Source organism: Acanthochromis polyacanthus, chromosome 15 (assembly GCF_021347895.1).
Source record: "Acanthochromis polyacanthus isolate Apoly-LR-REF ecotype Palm Island chromosome 15, KAUST_Apoly_ChrSc, whole genome shotgun sequence".
Taxonomy (NCBI): Eukaryota; Metazoa; Chordata; class Actinopteri; family Pomacentridae; genus Acanthochromis; species Acanthochromis polyacanthus.
Window position 1 is genome coordinate 26,329,500 of NC_067127.1, and position 13,901 is coordinate 26,343,400.

General features: G+C 41.2%; 1 protein-coding gene across 42 annotated transcripts in view; it reads right to left on the reverse strand.

Annotated features, from left to right (window-relative positions):
• Positions 1-13,901, reverse strand: part of LOC110961245 (uncharacterized) — a 557,011-nt gene that overhangs the window by 264,314 nt on the left and 278,796 nt on the right. For 2 of the 42 annotated variants that reach the window (XR_007947021.1, XM_051959617.1), the window contains exon 6: positions 5,581-5,700. The exons of the other annotated variants lie outside the window; for them this stretch is intronic. The gene's annotated coding sequence lies outside the window, so the exon portion shown is untranslated. The remainder of the gene's footprint in view (positions 1-5,580; positions 5,701-13,901) is intronic. 42 annotated transcript variants of the gene reach the window in all.

The window sequence follows — 13,901 nt, forward strand, 5'->3', positions numbered from 1 at the left end:
GGGTCCATGTAGCAGTTATTTTGAAGATATAGGTATATTCTACTACTACTAGAACATATTTGGCAGTGCATTGTTTGTTCTAAAGAGCACTGTTGTATGTGACAGGTGTGCCGAACCTTGCAGCCTCTAGGGACACTTGGTGGGTCTTTAAACCTTTACTGTTACTTACCTTAAACTGCCTTACCTTAGGCATTCAGTGTGAAACATTTCATGCATAGCACCACAGTTCCATCCTCCTACCTTTTGACTGCAAGTTTTGAAATTCATGAATTTTGACAAGGCCACTAGTTTTCTTTACTTTCTCTATATCTGGTATGTTTCTAGTGTATGTGGAACTAGAAGATATTTCACAGCTCGTGAGCAAGAACAATACATTGAATAGGGATATGATATACAGTAGCTGAAAATCAATATGCCCTTGGCATTACACCATTTGCTTCCAGTACGTGTCAGAGAAGCATGAGACGTTTTATTTTGTGCACTGATTCCTTTGGTCGCGTCATTATCCCCCTGATAAGTCCACATACCTCCTCTAATCAAATGGACATTCATCCCTGGGAAGTGAGAATATCCAGTCGCTTGAATGTTCAGTCATTATGTGATAGCTCAATCATAATGTTAATTTTATGGGGGTATTATTGTAAGGCAGATGATTGTGACTGAAACCGACTAGAAAAAAGACCTCCTCCACTTTCACATTAAACTGATTTGACTGCCCTTTTTCTCTGTACAAATGTGTGTGGGCAAAATGCAATGCACGATATAGGTATAAGAAGGCACATCTGTGTCCATGCACAGAACTCAATGGAATTATCACACTCAGCTTCACAGGTAATTGTAGGTAGTGGTGGCTACCTTTAACCAGAAAAGGTCACATAGGGTAAACATCCATCCATTCTCTATACACCGCTTTATCCTCACTGGGGTCGCGGGGTGGGGTGGGGGGTGCTTGAGCCTATCCCAGCTGACTCGGGCGAAGGCAGGGGACACCCTGGGCAGGTCGCCAGTCTGTCACAGGGCTACATATACAGACAAACAATCACTCTCACATTCACACCTACAGGCAATTTCGAGTAACCAATTAACCTCAGCATATTTTTGGACTGTGGGAGGAAGCCGGAGTACAGGGTAAACAGATGAAGTAAAATGTAATATAAAAAATGTTCTAATAAAACCCCCATGAACATCCCTAAATTGTTGGATAAAATAACAATTCTAATGATATCGGTTTTCCTACATTTAATATTTGTTTTGCTAGTGTAGTTGCTACCAGCGAACAATAACATGCTGCATCACAGTGAAGCTCAGGCTCTCTTTATCCAAAATACATATGAAAACAACTGCAAATATATCCCATTGTTCTGAGCTGTGCATATGTGAGCTTGTTTTGTTGCCCCTAATGGTCTATAATTCCTTGATGAAGTTTAAAATAACTGACTTGAATCAGAGTTATTACAAATGGATTTATTCATGCCATACCCAGTGTCTGACATTTATATCTCAGAAGTTCAACTGTAGTGAAAACAACTAGAGAAAAAAATAGCAAATCATAACAATTTCAACAGTACCACCCCATGCAATGGCAAAATTTCTACCTCTGAAATTCAAAAGCAATGAGTACACATCAACTACTAAAAAAGCTATTGAATGGTATTCCCCTTTTGGAATAGATGCAGGGCAGTGCAGATTGTTTAAGTCCAAAAGATCACAAATAAACATCTGTGGGCCTCCATAACTGCAAATAGCCTGGTTAAAGAACAAGTGCAACTTGGGGAGAAAAAAATACAATGCGAAGAACTCGAAAGGAAAGGAGTCAGCTCAAAGTCATAATAGTTCTACAACCTTCCACCCTATTGTCTGGCGCCAAACCAACTCTTACTGTCCACAAAATGCTACATTGGCTGCCAACTCCCCAAAAACAAACTCCAAAGGATCACTTTTAAATAACAAAGAAAATGAAAAATACAGTAACAGAAAGCCATGAAGTGGAGCAAAAAAGGTTTGCAGATACGAACTAAGGAACTCACATTTACCTACAGCTCATTAACCACATTTGCCTTACATAAAGGCCTCTTATTTTCAATTATTTCTCTGCATTGGCTTTTTTTGAGACCTGATGAGTCATTGGCTGTTCTGCTCTCGGTCTGTCCGGTGTCGCCCACGCCGTCGCATTAAGACCCCGACTCCAAACACCGAACAGGTGGCGGAGAACATTAGGTGGCCATGGATCACATAGCAGCACAAACAGCACATCGCATCTTCATAAATTACATAAGAATATGGACAATGAAGCGACAGAATGTAGGGCAGCAGCATTACAGGGTGACTGTTGCTTTCTGCTTGCATCTGTGCATGTATATACCTTAGTGTGTATTTGTGAAGGTGGATGGGTTGTAGAAACCTCTATGTTTGCATGTCCCATTGCCATGAGTTCTGCATATTATGAGATTAAAAGTTACCTCTGCCTGTGTACCCATTTCTGTGAATGTATGGGTGTGTTGCTACTGGCTCTGTGTGGTGTGTGTGTGTGTGTGTGTGTGTGTATTCAGCCTATATGGGTGGCTGCTGCGGTTGTACTAAATGTGTGCCCGTGTCCTTGCAAATGTGTGGGCCTGTAAATAGCTGTGGCAGCTGTAATGCTACTGTAATGCTATGTGTGGTCCTAGAGGGTCCACATAACCAGATGGCCAACACATTCCTGCCAACACATACAGCAATATTAAACGCACACACACACATACATGCTGAAGCCAGTGGGACTAAACCTCTAAAGGCCTTATTTCAGGCCTGGGCCGTGGGTAGAATATCAGCCCGCTGGCAGTGCCTCTCTTCTGGGTAAAAGTCTAGGCCCAGACAGCCTGGCAGCCAGGAGCTACTGGGCCTTACGCATGCCAGCTGAAGACTGCTGGGAGGCTGACTGTGTGTGTGTGTGTGTGTGTGTGTGTGTGTGTGTGTGTGTGTGTGTGTGTGTGTGTGTGTGTGTGTGTGTGTGTGTGTGTGTGTGTGTGTGTGTGTGTGTGTATGTGTGTACATGTGAGGTGCTGCGTTTGCCCTGAGCTCATGTGAGAACTCCCTTTCCTCTGGGCACCACATGCTCTGATCAGTGCTTGTGAGAGTTTGTGTGAGAGAGAGGGGTTTGTACCAAGTTGCAAAGTTGTCTACTTGAAGCATATTGTGGCCGGCTCAAACAAAAGCTTGTTGTTAGCCAAGAAAAAAAAAGTTCAAAGACTCTGTATGTTTGTGTGTGAATGTGTTTGAGTCGACAGATGTTGAGTACATGCTGGTCCCTTGTGTAAGAGACTGGGAGTTTCTGACTTACCTGAGGCTGCTGTGCAGCTGTCCTGAGCTGATCATTGTCCCTACCACAGACACAGAGAGTGTGTGTGAACTGGTGTGTGTGTGTGTGTCTGTGTGTGTGTGTGTGTGTGTCTAATTTTATGGAACTTAAGTCTTACTTGCAGACCTTTTGATATCAAGAATATGACTTCTGATTGCCGTGCCATTACTGATAGATACACCTGCATGTTGACTCTACAGTGCAATTTTATTTCAACAAATGTCCCCAGATACTTAAATCAAATACTAAATCAGATACTAAGTCAAAGTAAATGGTATTTTAAATCACTAACATGGAAATTTTAACCTGTAGTACATATAGTTCTATGCAACAGCTGTAGGCAATAAAAGTGAAAGGAAGATTCTTTGAAAAATAATGCCATAACTCTGTTTTATTCATCAGTGAACTTTGTTCAAAGTGCAGTAAACAAAAAACAAATCTAAATCAAATCAATATTTGTTGTGGAACCCTTTGCTTTTAAACTTTGTTCCATTTTTTTTTTTTTCCATTTACCTGGCAGGTCCGATGTTCCAACTCGAAGAGTTTGAGATTTGGGGTCTGTGGGGGTCACGCTTTCTGTTGCAGGACTCTGTTCCTCTCTGGCTGTATGGTTTGGATCATTGTTGTGGCGCAGAGTGAATCTGGGACGATTTGACGTTTCACTGGTCAGATTACATCTAATACACATCTAAACTGTCCAAAAGCCTTTGCACAGTATTGTACATTCTAAAAGCATAAGACAACTGTACATTATTTCAAAGCCCCATTTCTTAAGAAGGACCATAAGATGCATCTGAAAGCCCTGGAAAAAAGTTTGAAAATGGATCTCAAGTTTGGAGCATTTCATCTAACAAATCCATTCACATTAAACCAAAATATCTCCTTAATTTCTTCAACAATGGACTATGGACTAAGGACTTATGACAAAATATTCTTAGAATTCTTACTCTTGAAGCAATATGGCATAAGGAATGTCACACAAGATGCATTAATGACAATACTTACTTTAAAGGTAATATAATCTAAGCTTTTAGGTAGTTATTGATATTAAATATTGGTCTTAGGGTCGCACAGAAAACTGTTGTAAGCAAGTAAATGGTCTATGGTTGTTAACAATTTGGGTAATGCTATTGCTCTTTTATCAAAATTGGTTAAAAGAATGATCATTATACTTACCTACATTATGATATCATGAAACAGGTAATTTGATCAAAAGCAAGGATGATTTAGGTGTCATTCACTTTTTAATGCACAGCATTTCTGTCCATTGAAACAACACTAGTGACTTGTTGAAATCTGTGATTTTAGTATATTTCAGCTATCTTATGTTGTTTAACTGTGTGTGTGGTAATCTGTTATGGGGGAAAAAAAGTTTAACACATCAATATGTTAAACTTGTCTAATTACAACAAAAATGATATAGTGACAGCAACCACAGTGGTAAAATAAATAAACAGTAAAAATATAAAGAGTGAGGAAATAGATGGAAATAGAGCAAGAAATACATAAGGACATAAGAGGAGCACAGAACGTGGAGGGGAGGGGGTCTTCTGTAGCTCTACACCTGACACCTCCCTGCAAAAAAACAGCATGATAATATTTTTTTGTATGGAAGTGCTAAAGAGCTACATGTCTTTGGATTTAGAGCCCAGCTATCAGTAGCCACAAGCTCCGGCACGAGACGGCGTGACAGGTGTATGTTTCAGCAACTTAAACAGGGCGGATTAAGCCACTAGTGGCTCCTCTTCATATGCATTCCTTATGGGAGTTAAGGCCATTTGAAATGCAGGGCCAAAGGCAAGATTACCGGCTCATAGGCCCATGGAGAGAGGTGTGCTGCAACTAAAAGCCTGGATTTGAATAATTGTGGCAGAGCTTAGTGCTCGGAATCAGCACAGAACAGAACCAATGGATTATTACACACGCACACACTGACACACACACACCAACTTTGGAGGCTTTGACTTGTCTGACTCAATAACTCACAGTATCTCTCTCTCTCTCTCTCTCTCTCTCTCTCTCTCTCTCTCTCTCTCTCGCTGTGTGTGTATGTGTGTAAATGCGTTGTTGGTAAGGGGTTGGTTTGTGCCATATCTGTCTCCATGCCATAATGTAAACACATGTGACTGATGTTCTGCTGTTCTGCTGTTTATTATCCACATCCAACGTGTGTGTGTGTCTGTCTGTCTGTCTGTCTGTCTGTCTGTCTGTCTGTGTGTGCGTGTGTGTGTGAATACCACCACCTAAACACAGCAGAGCCACTGTTCCAGCGCTGTACGTTTTGACACTGGTTGACGGCTTAGTGGCGCTCGAGGTGCCAGACAGACTGACAGACGAGAGGGAGGGGAAGAGAAGCTGAGGAGCTGCAAAAAAAAGAGGAGTGGAAAGAATAGATAATGAAGGGAATGATGAGTGGTGGTCCCATATGAGTTTTTGCAGGGAGAAAGTGAGGGGAGAGGTTCAATGTATTCAACCTGTTTTAAAAGTGGAGGGAGAGGGAACAGGGCGGCAGGTATGAAAGGGTGGGTTTCACCTAAAGGAGGTTGATGGGAGAACAGAGGGAGACAAAGAGTTACACACTTAGATTGAACTGATTGAGCAAAACCTTTGGCCAAAGTATCGCATAATATATAACAAGAATGCATTTTGTCATTTCTGAAGGTTTGATCTGATTTAATTAATGTTTCTACTCTCTTACTTCCTCAAACCCCACTGAAACTTCTCACAGAGTGACACCAACCAAATCCACTAATCACTAATCACAGTCATGTACTTGTGGTTACTGCATAAAGGGTGCTCCACTTCATAGTTTTGTGGTCAGTCCTGGATGCAATGATGAAGCATCCACATCCAATTTTTTGGACCAAATCAAAATCATTGACCTCCTGAACTTGCACATTCTTGTATACTTAATAGCGTACACATACTTTTTCACAAATCCACTGGAGATAGAAATATGGTTACAAGGCTCATGTAAATCCCAATGAAAATGAGCTTGTGACATGTAACACAACCTACTTTCTGACCAACACTGAAACATAACCAAAGAAATATTAACAGGTACTGCTGTGACTTAAAGTTGTGTCCAATCTTAGCTCCAGTTCAGTTTGGTGAATTACTTTAAATTTAAAGCAATATACAAAGAAAACAAACTGAAAACATACATGGTTATGCCTCCACATTGCCTGAAAAACTTGATCCCATGATGAAATATGTGGGGAAAAAAACCTGGATCAAAGATGAAACTAATTTTTGACCTTGGATTATGAGATGTGCTAGTGTGTTTACCAACATTATCAATTTTGAGCAACTCTTGGCGAAGTTGTGTTTTTGTGGCTGTTTTGCATCTTTTTGTACCGATGTACAAAAAGCTCAGAAGTGTTGCTGTTGGTGGAGAACACAATTAACAGCTGTACTTTGTTCACTCTGGAAGCAGATCCACGCTGTGATTGCTGTGGGATACATTACAGGGAGACATAGAAAACAATTAAAGAAACTGTGTGGTGCAGCCAGTATTGTATTTTGTAAGCAGAGCAATTTTAGTTTTTTTAATGTGTTAGTTTCAGTGTAGGTTTAATGCTTCTTGCATTGCGTATGGGCAAAATATACCGTATATGCACTTTATCTGCAGATTCTTCAAATAGATGATTTGGATAGAGACATCCATCCATCCGTCCATTCTCTATACACCGCTTTATCCTCACTAGGGTTGTGGGGGGTGCTGGAGCCTATCTCAGCTGACTCGGGCGAAGGCAGGGGACACCCTGGACAGGTCGCCAGTCTGTCGCAGGGCTACATATATAGACAAACAAGCACACTCACATTCACACCTACGGGCAATTTAGGGTAATCAATTAACCTCAGCATATTTTTGGACTGTGGGAGGAAGCCGGAGTGCCTTGAGAAAACCCATGCATGCACAGGGAGAACATGCAAACGCAAACTCCACGCAGAAAGATCCCAGGCTGGGATTTGAACCGAGGATCTTCTTGCTGCAAGGCGAAAGTGCTAACCACTATGTCACCTTGCAGCCTTAGATAGAGACAGAAGAAAGGAAATAAGAAGTAACTGGGTTGTCCCTAGTTTAAATTGACTCCTCTGATTTTCCAACAAGAAATGTTTAACACTTTGGCTCAAGGCGCCCTGATGCCTTGAGCCAGTGGGCTGTGACCAGTGGAACCTTTAAGAATTCAATCACGACAATGAAGATTCTAAAACAGATTTACTTTTCAATTTTGTTAGGCATTCCAACAAAACACAAGAAAAACACAATTCACTTTGAAAATATACTATAATAACCTGAAAAAGTTACTTTCAAACATCACAAAGTTTTATTTCCAAATGAACCTTTAGACACCTAGATTTACAAAATGATGTTGGTAGCAGCTCTGGACCTCATCACAAGTATCATATCAGAGATGCATTTACCATCTCAAGACATCTGTTCAGTTTCAAAATGTTGTTGCAAAAATGTTGTTCTGTCTTTCCAGGATTTGTGTCTCTTTAAGTATATCTTTGTGAAGGGGAAATCATCAGTAAAAGTGAAATAAGACACGACACAAAAGAAGAGAAAAAGCAGCAAACTATGAAATAAGTTTAATCAATTATCACTTTTAAGATGGAAATAAGAAAAAAGGTAAAACTACAGAAGAAAAAAATGGAGCAAATGGAACTGTTAGGAAGTCAATTTGATGTGTCAATGATCAAATCCCACCCAGACGGACCTGAGTGCCCTGAGACCCCAAAACCCCAACATATGCAAAACAGCCGAGTGTATCCTCACTTTTTAAATGGTGTGAGCAACACTTTGAATAGAGGCAGCATCAACACCTGCTGCCGCAACTCGACCAAGAAGAGCTGCAGTGACAAGAGGGCAAACACCAATTGTAACACTCCGGAGCTGCTCTGAAACCACCTCTGCGAATACATGTACACACGCAGGGACATGCAAGTGTAGTAACAAGGATTTTTTTTTTTTTTGCTGATCCAAAATGAAGTGCAGTAACATGAGTATGGCAGAAAAACAGACCTATTAGACTAAATCTGTTACAGTCACCATTGGCCCTGACAGTATTTTATGGTTTTATTGAGTATTTTTGTCCAATCCTGTCAAAAACATGTACTTTTTACCTTTCTAAAATATTTCATGCATATATACTCCTATTATCTAAATGTAATTTAGGGGACCCATTCCCTAAAGCATCTTAATGCAATATTTGAAGAATTCTGAAGTCTGTTGGCTAACGTCAGCATAAGCTGAAGAGTTTATTTTGGAAATGAGACCCTGTTTTCTTGTTTAAACCTGAATGATGTTGTAGTGATAGCATAGATAGGTCCAAAGGAAGAAGCAAAGTATAACCTGGACAGTCTGCCATTCTGTCACAGGACTTTTTTCTTTCCACAGCATTAGTCCTAGTGTATGGAGAAGCTCTTGTATTGCCCTTACGTATATTTACTTCTTCTTCCTCAATGAGCCATCTAATGTCTTTCTCCTGGATGTCAGAGTGCATAGTCTTTGATGAGGACTCCACTAGGTTTTTTTTTCTCCAGATGTGTAAGTAATATAAAATTTGAAAAACTTCTGTTTACTCGTATTGATTTTGTTGTGTCCTGGAAAGTGGCAAGTACACTGAGATTGATGTCACGACCAGGGTCCGAGCAGCATGTACGCTTGAAATGCATTTAGATAGCTGGAAAAGGAAGAGCGTGTCCTGTGTTCTTTTAGTTGGACATAGGTCGAAGGTATCCAAAATCACAGACTGCAAATTACTTCTTGTCCCAGAGATGTGAAAAAGCTGACTGTCCAAGCAAACAACAGCTCTAAGCTCTCCTGCTATCTGCAACAGGACTATAATAGCACCACAAATAATCTCAGCTACTGGCTATGTGCCTTTCTCTTGGACCCTCTGAGTCACTGAAGACAATGTATTACAGTGAGGTAAATTCATAAAAGCCAGAATAATACTGAATAGTAATAAGTGAAAGAAAGTGACATGGTTTGAGATTGAAATGAGATGAAGAAGATGGGCAAAATCATTCATTTCTTACCCTGGCAGATGAGCTCGAGGGGATCTTTGATGAGAAGGGCTATTTCAATTCTACAATGGGAGAGATGGAGACTTATGCCTATTGTGTGAAGTATGAGGAGCGCCATCCACCCTCCAAAAAGAGACATCTTTTATTAAGGTGTGACTGTACCGTCCCTCTTCTTATTTTGGAGAGGATGATGGTGCGGTCTTCTCTCTCATCTTTCCACTGGACCCTGTCTTTTTCACAGGTCCCCAGACGGAGTCATGTAAATCTATCAAGTCATCTGAGAGAAGCACAGGCTTTGGGTGTGATAATGACTTACAGAAGACTACCAACGGGGAAAGGATGTGCCTGACACACACACATGCATGCACACGAACACACATCACTGCACCATCCACACCTCTCTACTCCAAGCTAGCTGAGCAATCTCCACACTCATCTTGTCCCTAACCTCCCACATACTGTGCCAGCTGCAGATTGAGGTGGCAGCGCCCGTCATAATGTGGTAGAAAGGGGGCTGTTGGAGGGCATTGCCAGTCCTGCTGGAAGCCCAGGTACCCAGCCTGAGTTCCAGGTCTCAGTGGGTAGCTACAGGGAATGGGCCAGCCAGGGTGGTAATAGAGTAAATAACTCAAATGAGGCAGAGTGTGAATTACTTCTCTGATGGGCTGGAGGGGTCCCTGCTGTGAATCTGACCAGGGGGTCCAGCTAGGATGAGCCTCAAAAATGTGGGGAAATGGGTCCAGGATGTGGCGAGTTAGCAGGGGGTGGTATGTCAGCAGGGATGGGGTGTGTGAGAGTGTTTAATACAGGTGATGATGGAGGGGAAAAATTGCTTGAAGCAACAGTGCCGCAGCAGGTTTGGATGAACCTCAGCAGCCCCAGGGGTGGACAGTCAAACAGAAAAAAAAACGAGAAACACAAAAATTCTGTCCTAAATATTAACTTGATGGAGTTTATTGGGCTTATTCGGACTGGTCTCATGTACGAATGGTTATTTCGGTTCCTAAAAGCTAAATCTTCTGTGCTATATAGTCCACGGAATAAAGAAACTTGCTTTGGACCATATGTAGCTACCCTGTGAATGAACAGAACTTGTAGCCCTGTGGAGCCCAGATACCAAGCACAAAAGAAACTTCAATGCCAAGGGATGATTGAAAACCACTTCAAAAATGAACCTGCAACCTTGAGCTTCAAAGGGAAGCATATTGCGTGAACTAATACAACCAGGAAAATATATGAATACATTTTCCTTCATTAGGTGACCTCGAACTAGGTTACATGGTCATTTCTATTCTGTGCCGACCCTCAAGTTCACAGACGCCTCAGAGCCACTGACGGGCAAACAAAGACTTCAATGACAGTCCCTCAGTGTAGGAAGATTCTGCTTATCATTTCAAAGGGACAGCCCCTTTCACCCTACCAACTCAATACCAATGGACAGAGTGCACTTGCAGAACAAAAAAAGTCCAGTTGCAAACTTAGGTCTTGCAATGGAAAACATGGAACAGCTGTCATCTGTATGCAGTATTTTTTGGCAAGAGGAGTGACATGACTTAGCAGGCAGTGGTTCTCCTGTGTGTGATCTTGTCCTGACCTTCAGGATGATCCATAATGTATTGCAGCAGAATTGTATAAAGGTTGTGAGTGTTAAGTCAGACCAAAGTTGTTGGTTTGTCATGCAGCAGCACAGGCAAATCTTTAGTCTGTGTTTAGGAGTAGGTTATGTAAATACAGGCTGCATGTCAGTTTAAGGAATGCAGCAGCATTTCTGAAAAATGCTGCTCTGATCGTGCAGAAACCCTGCAACTTGTCAGACATTGCAGGAGTCGGTTAGGGATCGACTGACCTTACTCTCCTTTCACAGCCTTTACCCTTCATTCCTCACCCCCACTTTCCCCCAATAGTGGGGCCTCTATTACACTCCATGGAAGTTTTTTTTTTTTTTTTTTTTTTTGCATCTAAGTTTCCCTCCTGCACAGCAGAAACTTTCACCTCACTGAAGAACTATCTTCTGGCAGCAAAACACAGCTGGACAAGACAGCAGAGACCCACGAGACAAAAAAAAAAAAAAAAAAAAAAAACAGATTCACAACAGAATCCTCATACAGCTGCCCTGCTAAAACACCATATAAAGTTCTAACAGTGATGGCTTTCCTGCCTAGTTGTTAGATCCATTTTCTCCAGGACTCAAATTGAATGCGGGCTCAGACATTGGAAGTTTGCTTAAATCGAGCTCAGCTGGTGGTTGCAAAGCCTCCGGTAAGAGAGAATTCTACTCAGGGAATATATTTCTTTGTTTGGTTGGATTTCAGGTGGATAGGCAGTAAGCCATGTAGTGTGCAGGTATATCCGGAAGATATGAGATTCATAAAGTCCCAGTTGATGTGGTTCGCAGTGTTGGGCTTCCTCTGTGTGGGTGCCTGTGTGTATTGTTGTGTGTGCAAGTACAAGAAAAAATATGTTGAATTTGAATGGAGCGAGCAAAGTAGAATGATGCTAATTCTGTCTTGTACACAAACAAGAAGGTGGACATGTTCATGCAGTGTTTGATTTGTGGGCGTCGAGGGTTTGGGAAACGATGAAGAGGGAGGTGGAATGAAAATTACCCAATTGAAAAAACTGCATTTATTTCATCGTCTTGCAATATTTTTAGCAGCGCTACATTTTACTGTGACAAATCAGAAGCCAGAAGGGTGCCCCTAAAGAAAACAATGACACCCTGAACTTTGTCATGGGTTTCGAGCAAACCACAAAAAACATTCTGTTGATATCAAAGATGCTATCATATTATTCTTTTTGGAGCTAGTTGCTGATTATTAACTTAGCAGTTTTTAGATTATTCATCCAATCGCTTAGTCTATAACATGTCAGAAAACTGTGGAAAAATTCCCATTATTTTCTGAAGGTAACATCTTGCCCAGTGCAGAAAAAGACAACACAAAGAAAACATAAAAAAGGCATTTTTTTTTCAAGTTTGAAAGCTCTGAGGAACATATCTTTAAATCGCTAAGTAAAAATATACTTGGAATTACTGAAATGATAAAGTATCACATTGACAAGTCAATTTACCTCTACCCTACATATAACATTTGCATGTGTAACATACATTGGGTTTTGTTTTGTTTTGTTTTTTGGCAGAATCCCTTGCCTTCAGTAAAATAAAAAGTGGTGAAGAAGTACAAAGTTCTTCCAGCTGACAGGACTGATGTGAAAAAAAGGACATTCGACAAGGACACAAGTAAACAATCAGCCTCACTTTTTTGATAGATCTAAGGGTCAGGTGTGGACTATATTTACCTTCCCACACTCCCTGGAAATGGCTGCCGCTCACCCTCTAATGTAATTACAGTTGTTTGCTTGCTGTTGTATCTGTGAATGTCGGTTTGTCACTGGCGCTTCTTTCCATCCAAACTAACGCCAAATATCCTCTGCTTAATGGTGATTGAAATATGGGTGCTGCCTGTCTCAGAAACCACTTAATGTCAACATGTCAGAGGTATCAGGGGGGAACTAAGTCCAAAACTACTGGACTGTCAAATCATAAACGCCATGGGGAACAGATTTCTCAGGGATCTGCAAGCGATGAAAAGAATCAGCAGAGGTTTTGACAGGGATTTCATTTGGCATCGCTCATGTCTCCAAATTAATCCCGCCACAAAATTATGGTTTCCTTTCATCCCCAAAGTCCCATTTCTATGGCTACAGTGTAGGGAAATCTCAGGGAGGGGAGGGTGGTCGGAAGTAAAAGAGTGTGAAGAGAAAGGAGAAGCGCGTTGCTCGTCTTTGATTTGATTTAACATTTCAACGTAGACAAGAAAAAAAAGAAGGCAGAATCTAATCTGAACAAAGAGAAAATTACATTTTTAACAGAGGTTTTATTGTTTTATGCAGAAGGGGGAACAGGGAGAAAGAGTTGCTCTGACAAAGAGATTCATTGGCTGCCTCGTAATTAAGCTACAAGTAAAGACATTTTAATTACTCCTGTTTTTTTCTGTCTCTTTCTGTCTCTGATGAAGATGGTGCAGCAGTGTGCAGGGAAATGGACCATTAACTATCTAGAAACGCAGACAGAGGCTGAGTAAAGCACATTTCAACTCATTTCTTTGCAGTGGACCTAGATACCTCATGCATGGATACTCAGAATAATTTGAGGGTATTTTTGAAAGCTTGAACTATTGTGTTTCACCTTTATTTATGTGTCCTGTTTAATAGAAACTTGCTTGTATGTTTAAATTACCCAACAAAGACTCTCAATAGCCCGCTGTAGTCAGTATTTTAGAGCAACTGTGGTCAAGACATTCATAACAGCTGTCAGCAGAACAAAAATCCTCTTTTCTATACATGCTGGTAGTCGTCCAAACAAAACTTCCCACAAATCTGTGGTTCACTTTGTCACCATAATGAGGTTTCAAAACCAACCAATGGTTTTGTCAAAGAGCACCAGAGCGACTTCTGCTGCTGCCGGAGCCAGTTGACCATCGACTGGCTGTTTAAACTGACTATCTGTGGCTGTGTGCAGAGGGCAGCC